The 23,552-nt window shown below is 39.0% G+C and overlaps 1 long non-coding RNA gene across 1 annotated transcript in view; it reads right to left on the bottom strand.

Annotated features, from left to right (window-relative positions):
• LOC101907654 (uncharacterized) overlaps window positions 1-23,552 on the bottom strand; it is a 49,376-nt gene that overhangs the window by 19,231 nt on the left and 6,593 nt on the right. The window contains exons 2-3 of the long non-coding RNA XR_239178.5: window positions 3,019-3,116; window positions 2,775-2,860 (exon numbers count right to left, since the gene is read on the bottom strand). This is a non-coding gene — a long non-coding RNA (uncharacterized lncRNA). The remainder of the gene's footprint in view (window positions 1-2,774; window positions 2,861-3,018; window positions 3,117-23,552) is intronic.

Consider the following 23,552-nt stretch of genomic DNA (forward strand, 5'->3'; position numbering starts at 1 on the left):
GAAGGCATGAGCTGTGTTTCATTGGTCTTTGTATCCACAGCCCCTACATAGTACCTAGCATGTTAATGCAGAATACAAACTAAACTTCCTCATGTAACTATATCCTTAAGAACATTAAAGGAACCCTCAACTTAAAAGGCTGAAATCTAGGGTGTAAATTAAGAGGCACTTCCAAGTTTCTATTTAAGGATAAAAATGGGACTTACAAGATACCAGGCCAGATGAAAATACTGACTAAGGAGTAGGAGTTTCAAGGATGAGGATGTGTCTTCAAATCCAGTGACTGGGACATGTCACATAAGTGTTCTGGGCTATTTGAACACAGAGAAGCTGAATAGTAAATGGAGACGATTTCTGGAGGACCCCTGCCTGCTGAAGACCAGTCAGGAGTGACTGAGACCAGCCCTAACTTAAAAGCCCGGCCCAAGATGCAAAAAAACAAAAAGGTTAAGTACACAACTGGCTGAACAGATAAAGCAACTATACTCCAATAAAAATTAATTAAGAAAGAATCTGAACAAAAAGAGAAGTTGTGTTACGGCATGTATGTGTGTTTGATATGATTCTTCTTCTCCTCCATCTCCACTCTCATGATAGCCTGTGTGAATGACTCCTGATCCTACTCTGTGACCCACCCCCACATTTGTCAGGAAGCCTGCCAGCAACTTGTGGTGAAAGCTCAGACCTGGTCCTAATGATGGCAGCTGCACCTCCCAGCTCATTCCCTCACCATCCCAGGACTGCCCCTGGCCAGCCATCGCTGCTGCCCCAGCACACAGCCCACAGGAATGTTCTCTTTCTCCATTAGGCCTTCACGTACCATTGCAGCTGCCACTGAACTATGTAGAAAAGCCACGCTTGAAGAGACAGGATGGCAGGCGAGTGTGCCACACACAGAACTCCCCTCAGCCCTTGTCAAAATACCTGCCTCTCAACAGTGAGTGAAAGTAAATTGAAAGGCCGTCTTTGGTTGTATCAATAATGTGACAATATCATTCAAAAATTGTAAATGTGTTTTTATCTAGCACTTTTACTTCAAGCAATTAATTCTACCAAAATTTATAAAAATTCACAAAATACACATATGTTTGCTAAACTATTATTTGAAAAAGCCTAAAAGAAAACATTTTAAATATGCACTGATATGTGTATATTAGATCCATAATATCATATTATCTGACACCCTGTGCAACTTCTAGGAGAATGGGGTAGACCCATGTATAGGGCAACATACAGCCAAAATACATTGCTAAGTGAATAAAAGGAAGTTCAGAAGAGTAAATATATTGTATGATGTTACTTGAGATTTAAAAGAAGATACACTTGCTTGTGAATAAAAAAATGTCTGTCAGAGGCCTCCCTGGTGGCTCAGTAATAAAGAGTCTGCCTGCCAATGCAGGAGACACGGGTTCGATCCCTGGTCAGGGAACTGAGATTCCCACATGCTGCAGAGCAACTGAGCCCATGAGCTGCAACAATTGAGCCTGTGCTCTACAGCCCGGGAACCACAACTACTGAACCCACATGGTACAACTGCTGAACCCCACTTGCCCTGGAGTCTGAGCTCCGCAACAAGAGAAGCCACGGCAATGAGAAGCCCATGCACCACAGCTGGAGAGTAGTCCCTGCTCTCCACAACAGAAAAAAGCCCAAGCAGCAACAAAGACCCAGTACAGCCATAAACAAATAAATAAAATTATTGTTTTAAAGTGTCTGTGAATATATGAGAGGGAGTTTCTTGGAGGTCCAGTGGTTAGGACTCAGCGCTTTCACTGCAAGGGCTGAGTTCAATCCCCCGTCAAGGAGCTAAGATCCTGCAAGGCATGCAGCAAAGCCAATATATATATATATATATATATATATGTATGTATGTATATAAAACTATTATTAACAGTTATTCACCAGGGAATGGGGCTTCCCAGGTGGCACTAGTGGTAAAGAATCCACCTGCTAATGCAGGAGACATAAAAGATATGGGTCCGATTCCTGGGTCAGGAAGACACACTGGATTAGGAAATGGCAACTCACTCCAGTATTCTTGCCTGGAAAATCCCATGAGCATAGAGAGGAGCCTGGTGGGCTACATTTCATGGGGTTGCAAAGAGTCGGACACAACTGAGCATACCAGGGAATGGGATTGAGTATGAGGGGGCAAGGGGGAAAGAGGGGAACATTTTAAAACTTTATATCCTGTTTGTATTGTTTTTATAAGTAAAAAGTTCTCTCACAACCAATCTATTATTTCTTAGGTTGCTATGGTATATAGCATACCCCATAGCATTTTATGGGGTTTAGCAACCATTTTTGAAATTTTGGTCATAGTGAATAATGACCACTTTAAAAATCCTCCTAAAGAGTTCTGTGTGGCTGAGAGAAAAGCTATGGTTGATCTCAGTTGAGGCTCACAGACACAACTACAACTTTATGGATGTACACTCAAAATCCAAGTCACACAGAGAGGTTAGTGAAGTTTCCTATGGTTTCAAAAATCCAGGTGTTGAGCTTTCAGATTGTTGATGAGATTAGCAATAATTTTAATATAACTCGATCACCCCCAAACTTAGAACTGACACTTACCTACACTCCTCTTTCAAGGGATGCATTTTAGCTTTTGCATTGTGTTTACAATGAGATTTCCCATGAAGTTAACTTTAAAAACTATGAAAAAAATTGATCATATTTTACAAAACCAGGGAGAAGTGAAGAAGAAAAGATGCTCCCATATTATGCAAGTGTCCTGTTGCTAAAGAAGAGACTGCTCAAGGCAGACATACACCAAGCAGTAGGTTCTGCGATTTGGTTTTTCAAATCCTGATCAGTGGAGCCATTCAATCTGTGTCTGATCCTGAAGAAAGAAAACCTGAGATGAAACAAGAAAAAGAGAAAATGTCAAAGCAAGAAAAAAATTGACAGTACAACTGACAATAGATCCAAATATAGGTTCCCTTGGGGCAAGGCTTTAATCAAGCTTGAAAGTAGCAACATTTCATTTGGAATATCAATTTCCAGGTAACCTACCTTTTCCAAGATTTTCTGTTGCTAAGATGATGACATCTTTGGTTACTAATCTAACCAAGTTTTCCAGTGTCAAAAGTTTTATCAATTAGTCTTTCTCTCTGCAATACAGAAAAAGGAAGTTGTAGGGTACACAACATTAATTTAAATGCTTTATATGATTCTTCTTTTCTCTGGAATAGTATTTTGTGTTTGCAAATGTACCTACTTCTCTTGGTACTAACATGGTAGGTCTATATTAGAAGCTAAATAAGACAGGCAAACCAAGCAAACAGACAATTCATCTTGCTGTAATTATAACCACATCTAGTTTATGGAAGTAATGCAAGCCTGAAATTCATAAAAAATCTTAATAGATCTTTAGAACCAAAGCACACTTTTCAGGTTAGCCCCAAAACTAGCCCCAAATCTTCCCTCGTAGCTCAGTTGGTAAAGTATCTGCCTGTGATGCATGAAACCTGGCTTTGATTCCTGAGTTGGGAAAATCCCCTGGAGAAGGAAATGGCAACCCACTCTAGTATTCTTGCCTGGAGAATCCCATGAACAGAGGAGCCTGGCAAGTTACAGTCCATGGGATCACAAGGGTTGGAAACAACTTAGCGACTAAACCACCACCATCAAAACTTTTGAGAACGTTCATTTTACAACTGAATGCTAAAGCACAATAATAACCTTTGAGATTAAAAAAAAAAAAAAGCAAGAGAGAGGTTGAAAGAACTCAGGAAGGAATAATAGAAATTAAGAGAAGTAAATAAAACAGTAAATATATCAATAACTGTAACTTTGTTTGCCTAATTCACTTATTACCAAGCAATTTTGTATGTGTCCTCAGTTACTCAGTCATGTCTGACTCTTTGCAACCCCATAGACTATAGCCTGTGAGGCTCCTCTGTCCATGGGATTTTCTGGGCAAGAAATACTAGAGTGGGTTGCCATTTCCTACTCCAAGGGGCCTTCCCAACCCAACCAAGCAAATAATCTTCAATTATAAAAATAAGTGTAACTATTTGAGAAATGTTTACTTCCACAAAGTAGGTTCTAAGCATGTTTGGTAATTTAATTTTAAATATATGTTATTGTATTTTGGAGTTTTAAGGCACTGGCCTCCAATATTTAGATCAAGGAATCTAGAAATAAATTATCTCGATAACTAATATTAAGTTGTCCAAAGGCACATTGCTCAAATTATTAGAAAGGTATGGCTGAAAGTATATTTTTGAACTCAATTATCTAGATAACTTGCACATAAATATCCAACCAAAATCCACAGAGTTGGGATATCTGTATATTCCATATACACCTGTTTTAATATACAATGTTTTTTCCTTTGAACCACTAATCAAGTTTATTATGTGCAACTTCTACAATATAAGTCTATTTGCCCCAATGTCTTAGCATCATAGGACCCTCTCATCAGAATATTGGTTAGATTCCCTAGTGTGAATCACTTATCCAGTTGCTTGCCTGATTATTCATGTGTTTTTGAGATTTGTGAAATGCGGCAGATAAACAGGTTTATGCTGTGTGCAGCTTGGAGGGCAGCCAATGTCTGTCTGACTATCCAGTGTATTGACTCTCCTGCCTCAAATCTCTCTCATACAGAGAAGCTGTATTTTAAGTCTAAAATCAGTGTAGAATGCAATCCAGGAATGTCACTGCAGAAAACAGCAGGTGCTCATCCACTCATTTGCAGTGATTCTTGCAGAGAAGAAAGTGAATCAATGATTCACCCAGTGGACAAAGAAACGTCACAGTGAATATTTGGAATAGAAGTCAAATGCGGGAAAAGAACATTCTCATCTAAAAATGTGCTCTTATTTTAGAAAGGAAAACCTCCCACAAGAAAATCAGGAATTCTGCTGAAGTGCTCTGATTGTAACTGCAGTAAGCAATAGCTCCCTTCTCCCTGCTTCTCCTGTTTTATTGCTTTTGTGTTGTACTTCTAAAATAAATATCAATAAATCATTGCAGTTAGATACTCTAATATAGACAGAAATGTACTTGACTCCCTACAGTCATTACAATTGGAGGGGACTCTGATTAGGATGCTTTACTTAATTAAGTGATATCGTCTAAAGAGAGTTCTTCCCTCCATTTTCTGTTTAACAGTCTTATAAAACACCAACAGAGGAAATTCATTCTGTTGTTTGCTTTCCTTATTGTAAATGGTTTCTTCTCATTCATAGTTTACAGAAGATGTTGTGTTAATGAAACGGCTAATAAGCCAAAGGCTGTGGTTCAGCTACACACAGAGCCTTGTTCAAAGCAGCCCAAGCCACACTAGACTTGAGAACATTTTCTCTCTCAGCCCTAGAAATGTATTCTAAAATTTATTTTTACAGCATCTGTAACCTAAAATTAAGATGATTCAAAAGAACATTTTTTCCTGAGAAATCACACTTCATCTGGTCTATACAGGGTTCAGCAGAGACCTTCAAAATCTGTTTCTTTGGAAAAATAGAAAAAAGATGGGCAAAGAATAAGCAGTCCTTATGTATAAGATGTTATTTGTGAGGCACTTTAATTTTACTGAAAGAAGTCATTAAATTTGGATTGCCAATACAAATATGATTATATATGTTTTCTAAATAAAATGTTATTATGTTGCAACTGAACTCATCCATTTATTGTTTGTTTACCTAGTGCTCAAACACATGTTTTATTCATAGATGTCTGGGAGAAAAAAATTTTGCTTGATAATCACACCAAGCATATTTAACAAAAGCGATTCTCCTTTTATTAGTGAACAAGTTTAAGCAGAATGATTTCATTTTTTTTTTCCATGTGGTTAATTCAGACTTGCAGAATCCTCAGTATACAGCTTTTGTTTCTCCGCCTGCTGGCTTTTATGCCTTTAATGTATGCATGCCTATCCACTGATGGGAAAATATCATTTCCTCCAAGTCTTCCTTTTTCCTTCTTGACTATACTCTCAGTTGATTTCTGGTTTTGGTTAGATTTCACTAGCTACTTCTGTCAAATCATATACAAGACAGTCAAACTGAATCCCAGTAAAAAGTTCACTATCCTGTTGGAGATTTTAAACTCTCTTTCACTGAAGTGAATGAGAATTCTAAATATATTTACTTATCCCTTTAAAAATAAATATCTGTATTCTAAAATAAATTTAAAATGTTAGAAAGTAGTCAAGAAAGTGAAGATTTATTAATGTCTATGAAATCATTTTCATTAACAAATAAAACATATTAACAAATGTTTTTACATTTAGCAACTTTCTATTAAAAAGCAACATAAATGTAAATACTCTCTTAAATGAAAAACCTTACAATATATATTTTTGCCATAACACAACATGTAGCTAAAATCATTTAACAATCTTCAATTTTTAAATTCATTTGAGTCTCAAAATATAAATATGAATATTAATGAATCACATACAAGGGGCTTTTAATTAATTTCTAATCTATTAAAGAAACTTTAAACCATTGCCAAGAACCTGAATTAATTCCTGGCTTGTATATAGTTTGGTCATTTCTCAGGCAAAATAATAATAGCAGTAATAATAATCCACAATTAATAAATGAGTTAATTAATGTTATATGACTCTAAGGTTTTGGTTTTAAACTGCATAACACTAGCCCTGCATAAAACCACTACCTGAAAACGTTCTCAAGTTATATAGATTTTCTTAACTCCCAACTTTAATCAGCTTTACCATAGAAAACCAAAGAAAAACAATAAAACAATGTGTCCCTGGACATGTTACCCAAAATGAATTCTAGAAGTTGCTTGTAACTGCCTTTTTTTTTTTTTTTTAAGGATACTCTTTATTAAAGATTAACCTTACATTAGTTCTAAAGTTCATTAGATATTAGTTATTTTCTAATTTTGTAATGTAGATAATTTTTATAACCAAAAGTTTAGTTAGCCTACTTTCTATTAAACAAACTTCTTCATAGATTTTCTTAAAGCTTGTCATTTAAAAAGGTGCCTTTGTCCTGAAACTAAACATATGACATTCCTGTCCCCTAGGAAAATGTTTAAAGAATTGAATAACAGTAAGTAAATTCTGTTAGAAATTTTATTCCATCTTCCCTGCATTTGTTTACTTTTAAAAAAATAATTTTTAAAAATAAAGAAGGTGGCTCTTTTCTTAAGACTTCAAGATGAATGAGAATCGCGTCTAATGAAGTACCACTGAAGAGTAGCTGCTGAGTCTGGCAAAAGAATGTGAGTCCCATTTTACGTGAACCAATTATTTTTATCAAATGACGTTTCTATCTAAATTGTTTGCTTTAAGAAATAACAATGTTAGAGATAAGCAGAGTTATTTTAATATGCGTTTTAGAGCATTATTATTCTAATTCCTATAAATCAAATTAACTGCAACGGAGCCCATTTCAGGCTGTTATTTATTGAAACTGCTTTTCATGGAGCAGTGAACATTTGCAGCGAATGCTCCAAAGCTGACAAGCAAATAGATCAGATTTTTAAAATGTAAACACAAATATTGCTATGCATTGAATAGGCTCTATAGTCAGAAAAAAATTCACATCCTAACATAGTCTTTTCTTGTACTTGTAAGATAAGCATTCTAAAGTATTTCTCATCAAAGCTATCTGTCTCTGTAAAGCAGTAGAAAGAGTAAATTTCCTGGACAGAACTCAGCTAAGAGACACCCTTGGTCGATCAAATCTGTACCAAGAAGAGTACAAAGAAAAACATTTAGTTTTAAAGAGAAGATAATTCTTTGAAACTATTTTTTTTCTTTCTACAGAAATAGATAATGAATGCTCAAGAAAGAAAATATTCAGCAAAAAGCTTTTTGGGGGGAACAGAGAGAAAAAAAAATCTTGTGTGATGTGATAGGAGAAAGTATAGAGACTGAAACAAAACAAACAAAAACCAAAAAACAGTCAAACTCGGACTGTATCCTTCTAAAGCATGTCTCCTTTCTGCAAGAGATGACTGCAGTCTGAGGAGTAAATTACTGCTGTCAGCGAGTTGGACTTTATAAACATAGGAGAAGGAAGACAATTGGAAGACAATTCTCTTTGGAATTGTCTTTGGAAGACAATTCTCTTTGTCTTTGGAAGACAATTCTCTTTGTCTTTGGAAGACAATTCTCTTATTAATAGCACCGGTTTCAGAGCTATTTTTGCCTCTAAAAGGGGCACCTGCTAGACATTTACAAATTACCTTTAATAAGGGAGAAAAACTTATACACCGTTGTCAAGACGTATATATTTCTGACTCCAGTTAAACATTTTTAACAAGCCATCTTACCAATGTTTTGAAGCACCTCAGTGGCCCCGAGGGAGCTCTACCTTTAATGCAAAAAGACAACGAAGAGCCGGACACACACCCAAAAAATAAAATTATAAAGTAAAATCAAACATAGGACGCACAGGGAAAAGAAAAGGGAAACACATGTTGTTTATAATGAACAAACCGTGAACTTCATGAAAATATAGCAAAAGCAATATTCGTGCCCTAGCAGAACAATTCCTGATGTATAATAAATGAAAGAAAAGTAAAACTTCTAAGTAGAATCAAGCATTGAGTAAACTGTAGAAGTATAACAGTGTTAACTACTGCATATTCTTTTAAGACATAGTATGATATAAATGTTAATGCAGTTAACTTAGTTCAGCATTCTGTTAATATAAAAATAGCCATAATGTAGTACTTCATTATTTGTAATTAATCATTCATAAAATAATGACTCAACAGTCCAGGAGAATCCCGGTCACGTTTCACAAGTACAGTAATCATACATAAATCATATAAAAACTCAAATTCATGTTTTAAATGTTATTTTCAAAATCAATATTTTTCCTCATGTTTAAACACATATAAAATCAAACGCCCCCAGCTTAAAAAAAAAAAGTAACTAAGATTATCCTCCTAAAACACAGGTCAACATTTGGGAATTTTCAAATCTTATTTTCATAGCAATAAAAAATGCTCATTGAAAAGAGCAACTGAAATACATCATATATTTTAATGACTCAAATATTTATTTCTAGTCCTTTTTGCATCAAGGCTGTGGGAAATTTGTATTATGAAGATCAGATGGTGCACTGATGTAAGAAATGTTGCAAAGCATTCTGTTGATTGGTTCTAATTAACTGCAGTGCTTTAAGAAATAACAATGTTAGAGATAAGCAGAGTTATTTTAATATGCGTTTTAGAGCATTATTATTCTAATTCCTATAAATCAAATTAACTGCAACGGAGCCCATTTCAGGCTGTTATTTATTGAAACTGCTTTTCATGGAGCAGTGAACATTTGCAGCGAATGCTCCAAAGCTGACAAGCAAATAGATCAGATTTTTAAAATGTAAACACAAATATTGCTATGCATTGAATAGGCTCTATAGTCAGAAAAAAATTCACATCCTAACATAGTCTTTTCTTGTACTTGTAAGATAAGCATTCTAAAGTATTTCTCATCAAAGCTATCTGTCTCTGTAAAGCAGTAGAAAGAGTAAATTTCCTGGACAGAACTCAGCTAAGAGACACCCTTGGTCGATCAAATCTGTACCAAGAAGAGTACAAAGAAAAACATTTAGTTTTAAAGAGAAGATAATTCTTTGAAACTATTTTTTTTCTTTCTACAGAAATAGATAATGAATGCTCAAGAAAGAAAATATTCAGCAAAAAGCTTTTTGGGGGGAACAGAGAGAAAAAAAAATCTTGTGTGATGTGATAGGAGAAAGTATAGAGACTGAAACAAAACAAACAAAAACCAAAAAACAGTCAAACTCGGACTGTATCCTTCTAAAGCATGTCTCCTTTCTGCAAGAGATGACTGCAGTCTGAGGAGTAAATTACTGCTGTCAGCGAGTTGGACTTTATAAACATAGGAGAAGGAAGACAATTGGAAGACAATTCTCTTTGGAATTGTCTTTGGAAGACAATTCTCTTTGTCTTTGGAAGACAATTCTCTTTGTCTTTGGAAGACAATTCTCTTATTAATAGCACCGGTTTCAGAGCTATTTTTGCCTCTAAAAGGGGCACCTGCTAGACATTTACAAATTACCTTTAATAAGGGAGAAAAACTTATACACCGTTGTCAAGACGTATATATTTCTGACTCCAGTTAAACATTTTTAACAAGCCATCTTACCAATGTTTTGAAGCACCTCAGTGGCCCCGAGGGAGCTCTACCTTTAATGCAAAAAGACAACGAAGAGCCGGACACACACCCAAAAAATAAAATTATAAAGTAAAATCAAACATAGGACGCACAGGGAAAAGAAAAGGGAAACACATGTTGTTTATAATGAACAAACCGTGAACTTCATGAAAATATAGCAAAAGCAATATTCGTGCCCTAGCAGAACAATTCCTGATGTATAATAAATGAAAGAAAAGTAAAACTTCTAAGTAGAATCAAGCATTGAGTAAACTGTAGAAGTATAACAGTGTTAACTACTGCATATTCTTTTAAGACATAGTATGATATAAATGTTAATGCAGTTAACTTAGTTCAGCATTCTGTTAATATAAAAATAGCCATAATGTAGTACTTCATTATTTGTAATTAATCATTCATAAAATAATGACTCAACAGTCCAGGAGAATCCCGGTCACGTTTCACAAGTACAGTAATCATACATAAATCATATAAAAACTCAAATTCATGTTTTAAATGTTATTTTCAAAATCAATATTTTTCCTCATGTTTAAACACATATAAAATCAAACGCCCCCAGCTTAAAAAAAAAAAGTAACTAAGATTATCCTCCTAAAACACAGGTCAACATTTGGGAATTTTCAAATCTTATTTTCATAGCAATAAAAAATGCTCATTGAAAAGAGCAACTGAAATACATCATATATTTTAATGACTCAAATATTTATTTCTAGTCCTTTTTGCATCAAGGCTGTGGGAAATTTGTATTATGAAGATCAGATGGTGCACTGATGTAAGAAATGTTGCAAAGCATTCTGTTGATTGGTTCTAATTAACTGCAGTGCTTTAAGAAATAACAATGTTAGAGATAAGCAGAGTTATTTTAATATGCGTTTTAGAGCATTATTATTCTAATTCCTATAAATCAAATTAACTGCAACGGAGCCCATTTCAGGCTGTTATTTATTGAAACTGCTTTTCATGGAGCAGTGAACATTTGCAGCGAATGCTCCAAAGCTGACAAGCAAATAGATCAGATTTTTAAAATGTAAACACAAATATTGCTATGCATTGAATAGGCTCTATAGTCAGAAAAAAATTCACATCCTAACATAGTCTTTTCTTGTACTTGTAAGATAAGCATTCTAAAGTATTTCTCATCAAAGCTATCTGTCTCTGTAAAGCAGTAGAAAGAGTAAATTTCCTGGACAGAACTCAGCTAAGAGACACCCTTGGTCGATCAAATCTGTACCAAGAAGAGTACAAAGAAAAACATTTAGTTTTAAAGAGAAGATAATTCTTTGAAACTATTTTTTTTCTTTCTACAGAAATAGATAATGAATGCTCAAGAAAGAAAATATTCAGCAAAAAGCTTTTTGGGGGGAACAGAGAGAAAAAAAAATCTTGTGTGATGTGATAGGAGAAAGTATAGAGACTGAAACAAAACAAACAAAAACCAAAAAACAGTCAAACTCGGACTGTATCCTTCTAAAGCATGTCTCCTTTCTGCAAGAGATGACTGCAGTCTGAGGAGTAAATTACTGCTGTCAGCGAGTTGGACTTTATAAACATAGGAGAAGGAAGACAATTGGAAGACAATTCTCTTTGGAATTGTCTTTGGAAGACAATTCTCTTTGTCTTTGGAAGACAATTCTCTTTGTCTTTGGAAGACAATTCTCTTATTAATAGCACCGGTTTCAGAGCTATTTTTGCCTCTAAAAGGGGCACCTGCTAGACATTTACAAATTACCTTTAATAAGGGAGAAAAACTTATACACCGTTGTCAAGACGTATATATTTCTGACTCCAGTTAAACATTTTTAACAAGCCATCTTACCAATGTTTTGAAGCACCTCAGTGGCCCCGAGGGAGCTCTACCTTTAATGCAAAAAGACAACGAAGAGCCGGACACACACCCAAAAAATAAAATTATAAAGTAAAATCAAACATAGGACGCACAGGGAAAAGAAAAGGGAAACACATGTTGTTTATAATGAACAAACCGTGAACTTCATGAAAATATAGCAAAAGCAATATTCGTGCCCTAGCAGAACAATTCCTGATGTATAATAAATGAAAGAAAAGTAAAACTTCTAAGTAGAATCAAGCATTGAGTAAACTGTAGAAGTATAACAGTGTTAACTACTGCATATTCTTTTAAGACATAGTATGATATAAATGTTAATGCAGTTAACTTAGTTCAGCATTCTGTTAATATAAAAATAGCCATAATGTAGTACTTCATTATTTGTAATTAATCATTCATAAAATAATGACTCAACAGTCCAGGAGAATCCCGGTCACGTTTCACAAGTACAGTAATCATACATAAATCATATAAAAACTCAAATTCATGTTTTAAATGTTATTTTCAAAATCAATATTTTTCCTCATGTTTAAACACATATAAAATCAAACGCCCCCAGCTTAAAAAAAAAAAGTAACTAAGATTATCCTCCTAAAACACAGGTCAACATTTGGGAATTTTCAAATCTTATTTTCATAGCAATAAAAAATGCTCATTGAAAAGAGCAACTGAAATACATCATATATTTTAATGACTCAAATATTTATTTCTAGTCCTTTTTGCATCAAGGCTGTGGGAAATTTGTATTATGAAGATCAGATGGTGCACTGATGTAAGAAATGTTGCAAAGCATTCTGTTGATTGGTTCTAATTAACTGCAGTGCTCTTGTGTTCTCAGTTTTAGCCGGCACACACTACACAATGCCTTTTATTTTGCTTTGAATGGATTTTTACTTAAAAACAGCTGATCTCAATATCCAAAGCATTTTTGGCTTTTTTTTTTAATCTGTTAAATTTTTCTTGCAATATTTTCTTTTCAATTTTAAAAGATAAATTTGAAAATATTTCTAAAGCAGAAAGTATAATCAGTTAAATTAACACCACTCGTGTGGTCTTTCACATGTATTTTGCATGTTCTATAGTACGTGATTACATTCTCAAACCACATTTCAATTCCTCTTTAAAAGTTATACATCTGAGTGATGGTTTAAGCAGGAAATTCTGAAAAGCAATTTAGAGCATGCTGCTAATTTTTAATTTTTTTATTTTTGTAATCAGTCTACTAAATAGAACAGAACTAAAACATGGGAGCGTGAACAAGAAATGGGAAGGATTCCAGAACTAAAAGTATTAAACAAAATTCTTTACACTCACCTTTCTCTGATGATTTAAGCTCAAGCAGCCCTGACAGAGAGTGTCATGAATTTTCATCAACTTCACACATGTCATACATTTAAAAACATTTTGATTTGTCCTGGGCCCCCTGCATGTCTCTGGAGCACAGTAACAGTGCTGAGCTGTTTGGTAGGTATAAACCCTATGAACTCCCGGAGCCCTGGAAGATATATTACTAATGTAAACAGGCCCTTAAGTGGGGGAAGAAAAAGATCATTAAATAACTGGAAGCTTCCAAGGAAATGCAGAATTTAAAATAAGGAAAGTATTACTAGAAGCAGTGCATTTTCATAATATTTAAGGGCCACAGGTTTATCCATACATTAGTTTTCTGAGAATATACAGTTATCTGACCTGAGAATCATTTTGGAAAGGAAAATCCACAACCTAAAAATCGAGCTAAATTATTACCTTAACCTAGTGGACATTGAAAGTGATTAGTCATGTTTTTGTTCACATGAGGATAAGATGCGATTCATTTGAGCAGAAAGTCCACAGTTTCAAAATGGCTAGCAATATCCTGATATTTCTAGGAGGAAAGCTGTGTTAAATGCAGTAAAATAAAAACAGAATTTTGCCCTAAATAACACATCTGGGATTATCTTCCAAATATTTCTGTTCCTTTTAAAATTGTGAAAAATCATTCAGATGAAGAAATAAACAGCGGGAGAGGTTAATAAGTGTGAACAAAGTCACAAGTCATAGAACAATATAAACTCAGTAGCATTACAAATAACTTACACTGTGCCCTCACTTTATGACTGAGAAAACTGAGACTCTAAGAGAGGAAAGTGACTCCCCCAAGGTCCTACAGAGGCTAGGAAACACAACTGGAGACACAATTGGCAGCACAATGTCTATAATACCATAGAGCCTTTCAGCACAGTAACAGGAATGGCAGCTCAGGTGGATGTCAATCACACAACCAAGTAAAACAATGAGCAATGCATCCTTGATCCTAAAAGGAATATGCAGTGCATACAAAATTAACCAACCATCTTTACCCAGTGTCAACAGTTATTTTTCTTTCAAAGGTGCCTCTTTGGAAGCTATCTTTATGCCTTTATTCTTTCCAGGATTTGAGGATTTCTATCTATTTAATGAAAGGTAGTTCTCGTTAGCACTCTTACACCAAGCAGGCAGGTAAAAACAATTATCATATGGTCTCATTGTCACTAATTTGTCCCCACTTCCAATCCATTGTCCAGTCTACTGACAAGATGGTCTTTCTAAAATGCACAACTCATTATGACTGAATTTTTTCTATGGCTTTCCGTGTGCTACAAGATAAATCTACATTACTTAGTTTAGCATTCAAGGGTCTTCAAAATGTTTAGCCAGAACCATGCCTTCAGTTTTACTCCTGACACTCTCCTTACACTTTCTGCTTCAGGAATACAAACTAGGTATGACTCCCTAAACACAACATGCTCTTCACTGCCCCCAAGCCTTTGCACAGGCTGTATCTTCCACCTGAGACGCCTGATAAACTCTGCTCTTTCTCAAGAGTGAGCCCAAGTCTTACTTTTTCTCCTCCTGCTGAACATAGATGCCTCTTCCCATGGGATTCTACTGCATTTTTGCACAGACCTCACATTACTCCACTCATCACATTGAACTCTATCTAAATACATGACTGTTACCCCAAACACATTGTTTTTGATGTCAGAGACATAGCTTTTTCTCCATGCCGTACTTTGCCTGGTGTAAGCCCTCAGTGAGTATTCACTGACTGAATGAAAAAAATCAATAAACAAACCACCATGTTTTTTTCTTGTCACAAATCACCTAGTTCTTCTATATAAGGTCTAAACTGGATGTACACTGAAAACAGGATATTTGTGTCAACCTCTGTTTTTGGTTTCTATCCACTGTTTGTTTTAAGCACAATTTTATAATCACCCTCTCACCATAGAAAGCTACTTTTGGCATGAAGGTGGTAACAAAATACCAACTCCTATCTAACTGTGAATCAAGAGGAGAACTCTTGGGTAAACAGTGGGTCACCAATATTCGAGATATGGCATAGAAGAGTTGGTAAATGACAGTTCCTTTTATGGCTCCTTTTCTTATTAGAAACACAAGTTGAAGGATTATCTGTCACCCCCTAAAACTGAAAATGCTCATTTGGATAAAAACTGGAAGTGATATCAGTATCTTCATGCCAAGTGAGTGCTTTAAAAGAGGATTTTTAGTCTGAAACAAATGGAATTTAAATCTGAGAGTCCGCTTATTCAGGGTTCTATTACTGTTTAACTCCTTCCAGTCTTCCTCATCTTGCTGAGAAAATGCTGTCCAGATACTAATGTCCTCTCCAAGCCTGCTCAGCTGAAGTGGGGGACGTCCTTGGTACATAAGCACATATTTTGCACTTGAAATAATACCCTCACACTCATTGATAAAAGGCTTCATATTCAAAATAGAGAAGGATGTGCCAGTATGGTCTTCCCTTAACATGTATAACATCTTGAGCAGACTCCAAATCAACGAAGAGCGACTCCAGTAGAAGCTGTTTGGGCCAATAAAAGGCACAGGGCATCCCAACCCTGAACCTACTTCCAATGTTTTGATTATTGCCCCCACTGACTTCACTCCAGGGTTCCATTCTGCCCCAGAGCTACAGTCACTACTCAAACGTGAGGGGTGCTCACTAAGGACTAGAAATTGGGAACACAGTAAACAGTAGCCATTGTGCCTGCATAACAGATTTCTCCTGGTCTTTGACCACCTTCCTCAGAGCAGCCCTCTCCATTCTGAAGGAGATCAGCCCTGGGATTTCTTTGGAAGGAATGATGCTAAAACTGAAACTCCAGTACTTTGGCCACCTCATGCAAAGAGTTGACTCAGTGGAAAAGACGCTGATGCTGGGAGGGATTGGGGGCAGGAGGAGAAGGGGACCACAGAGGATGAGATGGCTGGATGGCATCACTGACTCGATGGACGTGAGTCTGGGTGAACTCCGGGAGCTGGTGATGGACAGGGAGGCCTGGCATGCTGCGATTCATGGGGTCGCAAAGAGTCGGACACGACTGAGCGACTGAACTGAACTGAACTGAACTGTGGCATTAATATTAACAACCAAAGTGAGTTCTTGAATTATTTTCCGGTAGGTGAGACCACACTGGCCAGTTCCCACCCCCACCCTTTAACGAATGATAGGATTTGTGACCTTCTGGTCTCCTCACCACTTCAGAAGATGACTACTCTTTAGAATTGTAAAAGTCTTGAATGGCGGGTGTGCCATAGAAAGTTTAAGGCTGGAATGTAAAAAAGAGATTAACTCTGTGGATTTTCCAAGTCATTAATTTTTAGGGTTCATCTTGTGTTACATCTAAGCTTTGGGGGTGGTGTTTGTTTTAAACATTACAGCATTACCTAAAACAGTTTTCTTGTGAATAGGCAGAGAAATGTGAGTCAGAGATTTCTCTCTTGCTGGCATAGAATGGGGACAGTTTTCTGTCATTCTGAATCAAACCCACATAGAATTTTAACAATTTTCTGTTCACATTTATAAAAAGGAAAGAAAAATGTTAATAATAGTCCTTTATTTTTACATTTACATATATCAGGAAAGAATTATAACCAGGGATATAGTTTCATAAATTTATTCATTTAGCAAACTTATTGAATAACTATTATTATTCAATAACTATTATGTGCCAGAATAACTATTATGTACACAGGTGTTGACTAACAGCAGATATACAAAATGAAATAAAAGAATATGGTTGTTTTGACTTTCCTGGTGGCTCAGCTGGTAGAGTCTGCCCGCAACGCGAGAGACCAAGTTTCGATCTCTGGGTTGGGAAGATACCCTGGAGAAGGAAATGGCAACCCTCTACAGTATTCTTGCCTGGAGAATCCAATGGATGGAGAAACCTGTTAGGTTACCATCCATGGGGTCACAAAGAGTGGGACACAACTGAATGACTTTACTTTTGCTTTCGCTCTACAGCTCTAAATTCAAGAATGTGAATTGTGACTGTTATCACATCACATAAGCTTAAAATTTCCTTTTGTCCACTTGCTATCTGTTCTCTTGGAAGAAAAACTTCTCTGGCAAGAAGTGTTAGTCAATATGGAAAATACTCATTCGCATAAATTCCAACTTTTAACTTAGAAAGCAAGAAAAAATATATCTATGTCTCCAACTTGGTTGGGACCAGTTGAAAGTTCCTCATAAACCCATAAATGGACATAGGCTTTGGTTTCCTTGAGGGTTTCTGAAATGAATCCATTACATTAAAATGGCTCTTAGTAGCAAAAGCAAGTAATGATTTGCATTATAAGCTAATAAAATGGGGGATTAGGCATATCTGTACAATAAGATCTTTTTTATTCACTTTTATAGAGATTCTCTCCCTATCCCTGCTTAAATGAACTTGGAAGATTATTCACCATTCAGTATTGTTTAAATTATAAGGCACCAAGCTGTCATCTGGTTTTTAAATATTTTTCCCCTTTGGTAATGTAGATGAGTAATGTCTATCTCCATTCTTTAAGAATACACTAATATAATGACAGTCTAATTTTGAAAAAAAATTAGTTTTTCTTAATATCTCACAGCTAAAGATTTCCTGACATATTAGAAACAGAATATTCTTCCAAACTACACTTTTCCAGCCATCTTGAACATTCATAGTTCAGTGAATTGTACTTTTCATTCCTATTCAAGAAGTGCTACAAGTCCTCTCACATAAGTAAATCTCCTGGAGAAGACTTCATTGATGAAGTCAGTGTACTTGTCACGGTGTTAAGTCACTCAGTCCTGTCCAACTCTGTGTGACCCCATTGACTGTAGCCCGCCAGGCTCCTCTGTCCATGGAATTCTCTAGGCAAGAATACTAGAGTGGGTTGCCATTCCCTTCTCCAGGAGACCCACTAGATCGGTCATGGTACTCACCAGTAAAAGTGATGGCTTTTATCGTCAATCATGATAGTTATAGATCCCAGAGTCATTTCCAATGTAAAAGTATGAGAAAAGGGCCTATCCTGCAGACAAAGGGAACCTAGAAAGTTTTGTTTCACCCTTTTGACTCTTTCATGCTATATTCCTAGATTTTACATCATCAAGGAAAGAAGGAGAGAGATGTATTTTGCTTTTGCAATTTCCCTATATGCCAAATACCTGCTTGTTTCAATTTAAGAAAGCAAGAAAATATTTTTATATCTTTCAATTTCACTTTGCTCTGAAAGTTGAGTACTTAGATCTTATCAAATTAGCAACAATTTCTCTGGTAAAACAAATGTGAAAAGCCAGAGGTTTGTTCTATGGACAGGAAGTGATAATTCTCCAAATTTTATTAAAAGCTCTTGATTTATTTTCCCCTATACTATCTGATAAGGGGCACTTTTCCTGATCATTGCTCCCTGTTAGTAACGAAAATCCTATTTCTGTCTGTGGCAATTTTCAAAACTGAAGCTATCAAAGAATGCACTTACAACTTACTTTCCAAGGAAACTGCTTAAGAGTTCCTGTACCTAAGTCACTTCTTAATATTCCCCTCCCTGACTTTCCTACAAGTGAATTTTCCCAGAGGAATTTATTATATATATGAAGAATTTAGAAATGGACCTGCCTGCTGCCACTAAAGTTCTCCCAGTTCCTTCTAGCTACTAAGGGATTACATGACTGATTCACTCCTCTCCTTGTCTCCTGGCAGCTAAATGGGAATATTGGAGAGCTGCCAGAAGGGTAGGTAGCCAACCTGCTTGCCCTTGATTGAGCCTGCCAGCTTTTTAATAACAGAAGTAGGGTCAAGTAAGTGAAATCACAAACTGAGGAGAGTATTCTGAGAATGCAAAGGCAGTTAATGTCCTTCCAAACCTCAGATGGCTGGCAACCCTTGGCAGAATAATCTATGATTTGTGGCACCTGACCCTTCCACTGTGACTGTTAGCTGTGTATTCACTAGAAACATATTTACAGAATCTCTCCATTAGCAAAGATGCCTAGTGTGTGATTACCCAATTGTCATGGTCACACTAGGATTTTGATACAGTCCCTATTCACAAATGAAAAACTGCACTAAACTGCACACAGGTCTCATTTAAAGCAGGGATCCTCAATCAATAGATCAAGACTTCTGGTAGATCTCAAAGAGATTATCACAGTCTGGCTCCCCCTCCCTCCCCACCCCAAGACCACATTCCCACCTCCCCCCATCCAAAGGCAAGACAGAATCTCCTTTATTCCTTTGAACCCTAAGAATTCTTACTAAAGTTAAGAATAATTGGCTCTAAGAATTATCCAAAGAGATGAGACTGTTTAAAATAGACTCACCTCAGAAAATACCAGAAGAGAAAACTGCTTGTTTAAACTAGCTATCACTGCTCACATTTATGTAGTACTCTCAGCAAAGTACTTTTTCCTCATTTAAAATGTTTTATTTACAAAAGCAGAGCCAGGCTGTAGGCTGGCTTTCCTTCATTACTGGAATCAAATACAAAGAACATTAAAAAAAAATTTTTTTTTTTTTTTGTCTGCAACAAGTGAAAATGACAGCACTTGCCATTAAAAAGTTTATTGGAAAGTTTCAAAAGTGGTATCTCCCTGCTCCCTTTGCAGATATATGGCATTGAGGTCTAGGTACCAGAAAATTCCTCCTGTTTATATCCTACGTTGGCCGGCTCCAGGGTGCATGAGAAAGGTGAAGCAATTAGGGAACTGAATCAGACTCACTGGGAGCAAATATATGGTCGTGAATCAAAACAAAAATCCCGATAAACCGAAGTCACTGTATATGCCTCAGATTATGAGATAATCTGAGTGACAAAGTCGCAACGGATAAATAAATGCAGGCGGTAAACTCACCACAGATCAAGAACTACTACTAAGGTGACCTGATCTGACAGATAGTAACCGCAGGCGACCCTGGGGAACCGCAGCGGGGTGAAATGCCCTGAGAATCGCTGAGATCCTGCCGGCCCGGCAGGGGATGCCCGGAGCCTCGCGTTCTGGACTGAGCCCGCCGGAGAGAGGCTGGAGGCCGCCCAGGGCGCTCCGGGCTTGGACGCTGGCCGGAGCCAGGCAGCGAGGCCCCACGCCGGCCGGGCCGGTACGAGGGCGGAGGAAGCCGGGTCGCGGAAGAGGCCACAGTCCCTCTCCCACGTCCAGGCGCTGAGGGGCCCCAGTGGATCCCGGGGGAGAGGAGGTGAAGAAGCCGCTCTGCACCACGCGGCGGTTGCAGTAGCCGCGCCGCCTGGCAGTCGCGCCAGGCGCCTTAGAAGCATCGGCTCCACCTCGGGAAGCCGGACGCCGGACGCCAGACCCGACCCGCGCATGCTGCCCGGAGCTCGCGCGGGGACCAGCAGGCCAACCGGCGTGGGTGGGAAAGCCCCGCGCTCCAGCGGAATGGAAGAGCCCAGTCGGGGACTTGGGGACGCCCCAAGAGTTTGGGCGCCCCTGGAATCAGGGAGTCATCTCCACGCGGTTCTTCCCAGGCGACCTGAATTCAGCCCTGAGAAGAAGCTCCGGGCATTAGCATGGCCACAGGGGAAGAAAGAAGAGTTCTTTACATTGGGGGAGGGGCGGGTGGGAGGACTAGGAGGAAACCTTGCCGAAAAGAAATCTCCCATCACTACCAAAACCGATCCTAAGAAGTCCTGGGGTTCTTCGCCTGGAGATTTCACTTTAAAAGCTGAAGAACAACAACAACAAAAAAATTATTCCACTGCTTTTAATTGAAGTAAACAAAGTGCAACAAATCCTAACTCAAATATGATTGCAGTGAGATTAGGGTCTAATTGCTTAGGGTTCAGGTGGAATCTGCGGGCTAAATCCTACAGGGCCAATCTGAATTTCACAATCATTCTGTCAAAAGGAGAGCGATGAGAGCCCACACGCTTCCTAACAAGTCATTTTTAACAGTTACAAGCTTCGCACAAAGACCACACAGGGCGTCTAAGAGATGCAAATCTAATCCCTGGTCATTCTACAGGCCTTCAACAAAGATGTGCTAAACCCTAATAGAAAAGAAATCAGTTCTCTGTCACCAGCCCCTGGTAAAATCTATTAGAGAATGGACAGAGCCGCATCTACAGCAGTTGCTGCAAAGGTTAAGGACGAGTACAAATAAGAGGGACCCAGTTTTGTTTTCCGTGTGAAATATCGGTAGAAGCTAACCCCAAATGAGTGACGGGATTCGATCCGTGGCTTCGCATTCATTTGAATGCTAGAAGAAAAAAAATAATAAACCATACGCATTAAGACTTTTGAAGACTCCGTTTCTGAATTTTAGGAGATGAAACAAATCCCTGTCCCCACCCAAAGTTGGACGTTTTTGCCTCCGAAATTATCGAAGAATATTAACGGAGGAGAGAGGGAGAGCGCGCAGGTCCAGGAGGGAGGCCCTGGGAGTCTGGAGCCGGCTGGCCGGCCTTTACTCGCATGCGATGCCTCTTCATTCGCAGAAAAAAACCCGACGGCGGAGCCGCAGTGGGGCCGGAGCCCGGGATGCGCCACGCCTCCGGCCGCTGGGGCCGAGTGGTGGCCGCCGATCGCGGGAAGACTGGGCGGCCGCGCTCGGCCTGGGTCCCTCTCCTCTGTCCCTCTCGAGGGCTGGGGGAGGGAAGGGACGGAGGGGCCTGGTGCCTTACAGGCCAGGAAGCATCTTAAATGTGTCCTTCTGCGGTCACCGAACACATGAGGTCCTCACGAACAGTGTCATCATACTGATGTGTTAAAAGAGTTAATATATTTCAGCTCAAATGTATCACACTGTGCGCGAGACCCTTAAAAAAGGGAGGGCCCCGGGGAATCCAGGGCCCTGGGAGAAGCCCGCAAGCCGGCTGGGCGAGGGGAGGAGGGGATGCCGGGTCGGTCACTGAGGGTTGGGGGGATTCCCTTCTCTTCCCCGCGGGGCAGAGACCCCGGCGACCCGGCCAGCCCTGGCCCCTTCCCGGGCTGCGAGCGGGTAGAGCCTGGGCGCGCCAGGGTAGAGCCTGGGGAGCGCTCTCCTGCACAGAAGTGGTTCTGCCCGCAGCGCGTCCTCCGGAGTCACCGGGAACCGGCCGTCCCCATGCTGATCCGCCTTCCACCAGAGGAAGCGGTCCGGAACCCGAAGGCAAGGGTTGCGGGGCGGCCTGGGATCCGAGTCACAGCAGAACCGCCCTGCGGTCCTCCCAGGTGGCTGGGACTCCCTCCGCGTGGCGCATCCTTCGAGGCTGCGCCGAAAGGACAGCGACGAGAGGGGGCGCTGTCCAACAGTCAGGGTCGACAAGCGTCGACAAGCAATTTTTCGCAAGTCCCTTCTCCACCTGCAGGGAGGAGGGCTGGGGCACTTGTGCGAAGAAAAAGATTTTTGTATGTTTCCACGGAAGTTTCCAGAAGCCACTATTTCCTCACCGGGCGGGTCCGCCCTCTGCCACCACCCTTCCCCGCAACGCCCCACCCCTCGCCCCCCATCAGATCTCTCGGAATTTGCTCCTCCCCGGGGTTCACAGCCCGGAGCTGGCCAGGCTGAAGTAGGGAGGCGAACTCCAGTCCCTAGGCCCTCCGCTCCGTAGCCCTTTAATTGGCTCTGGAAGAAAGTCTCCATTCGTAAGGTATGCCTGCAGGGAAGGAAAGGGTTGCTAGATTCACCCCTCAGCTCAAAGACGGAACACCATACACAGACCTGTTCCCTCCTCAGTCCATTCAATGCCTGCCCAGGCTAGGCGTACGTATGCCATAGGTGGGGGCTGTATTCCTTCCTTCCCATCTACTGACATTAATTGAATTTCTAGGCGCTTGCTGCTTCTCTTTGCTTTCCTCATTTTTCTCGCTAGTCCTCTGATAGGCTGACCTTGGCGGTTCTCTGGTGTCCTTACCCCACAACTGGCCTCCCATATGGGTCTTGCTGGCTTTCATTCTTTATGACTTAGCGCATCCACTTTATCTGCTTTTCCTTTTAGTACTGACATTAGGAAAATGATACCGGATTGCCTACGAAGTAAAACTTCATCTATGAGGCTGGAATTGGGCAAGTAAGCAAGGAAAATGTAGGCACTGAAATGAAAAAACAGAAAACGAGGAGGATAAGGAAACAAGGGAAAAGTAGATATTGAAGTCACTTTGGGCTATAAATACAAGAATATAATGTTTCCGCAGGTGATCTTTGGGTCCTAAGGAGAGTCTCCCACATCAGCCTTGCGAGTCAGGGACAGAACTTCCTGAGTAGGCAGGCTGAAGTTTCTTCCCCCTGACTAGGATTGCTGCTGAAGATGGGTCAGCAGTTCTAAACATATGCTTGG

The sequence above is a fragment of the Bos taurus genome, chromosome 21 (assembly GCF_002263795.3).
Source record: "Bos taurus isolate L1 Dominette 01449 registration number 42190680 breed Hereford chromosome 21, ARS-UCD2.0, whole genome shotgun sequence".
Taxonomy (NCBI): domain Eukaryota; kingdom Metazoa; phylum Chordata; class Mammalia; order Artiodactyla; family Bovidae; genus Bos; species Bos taurus.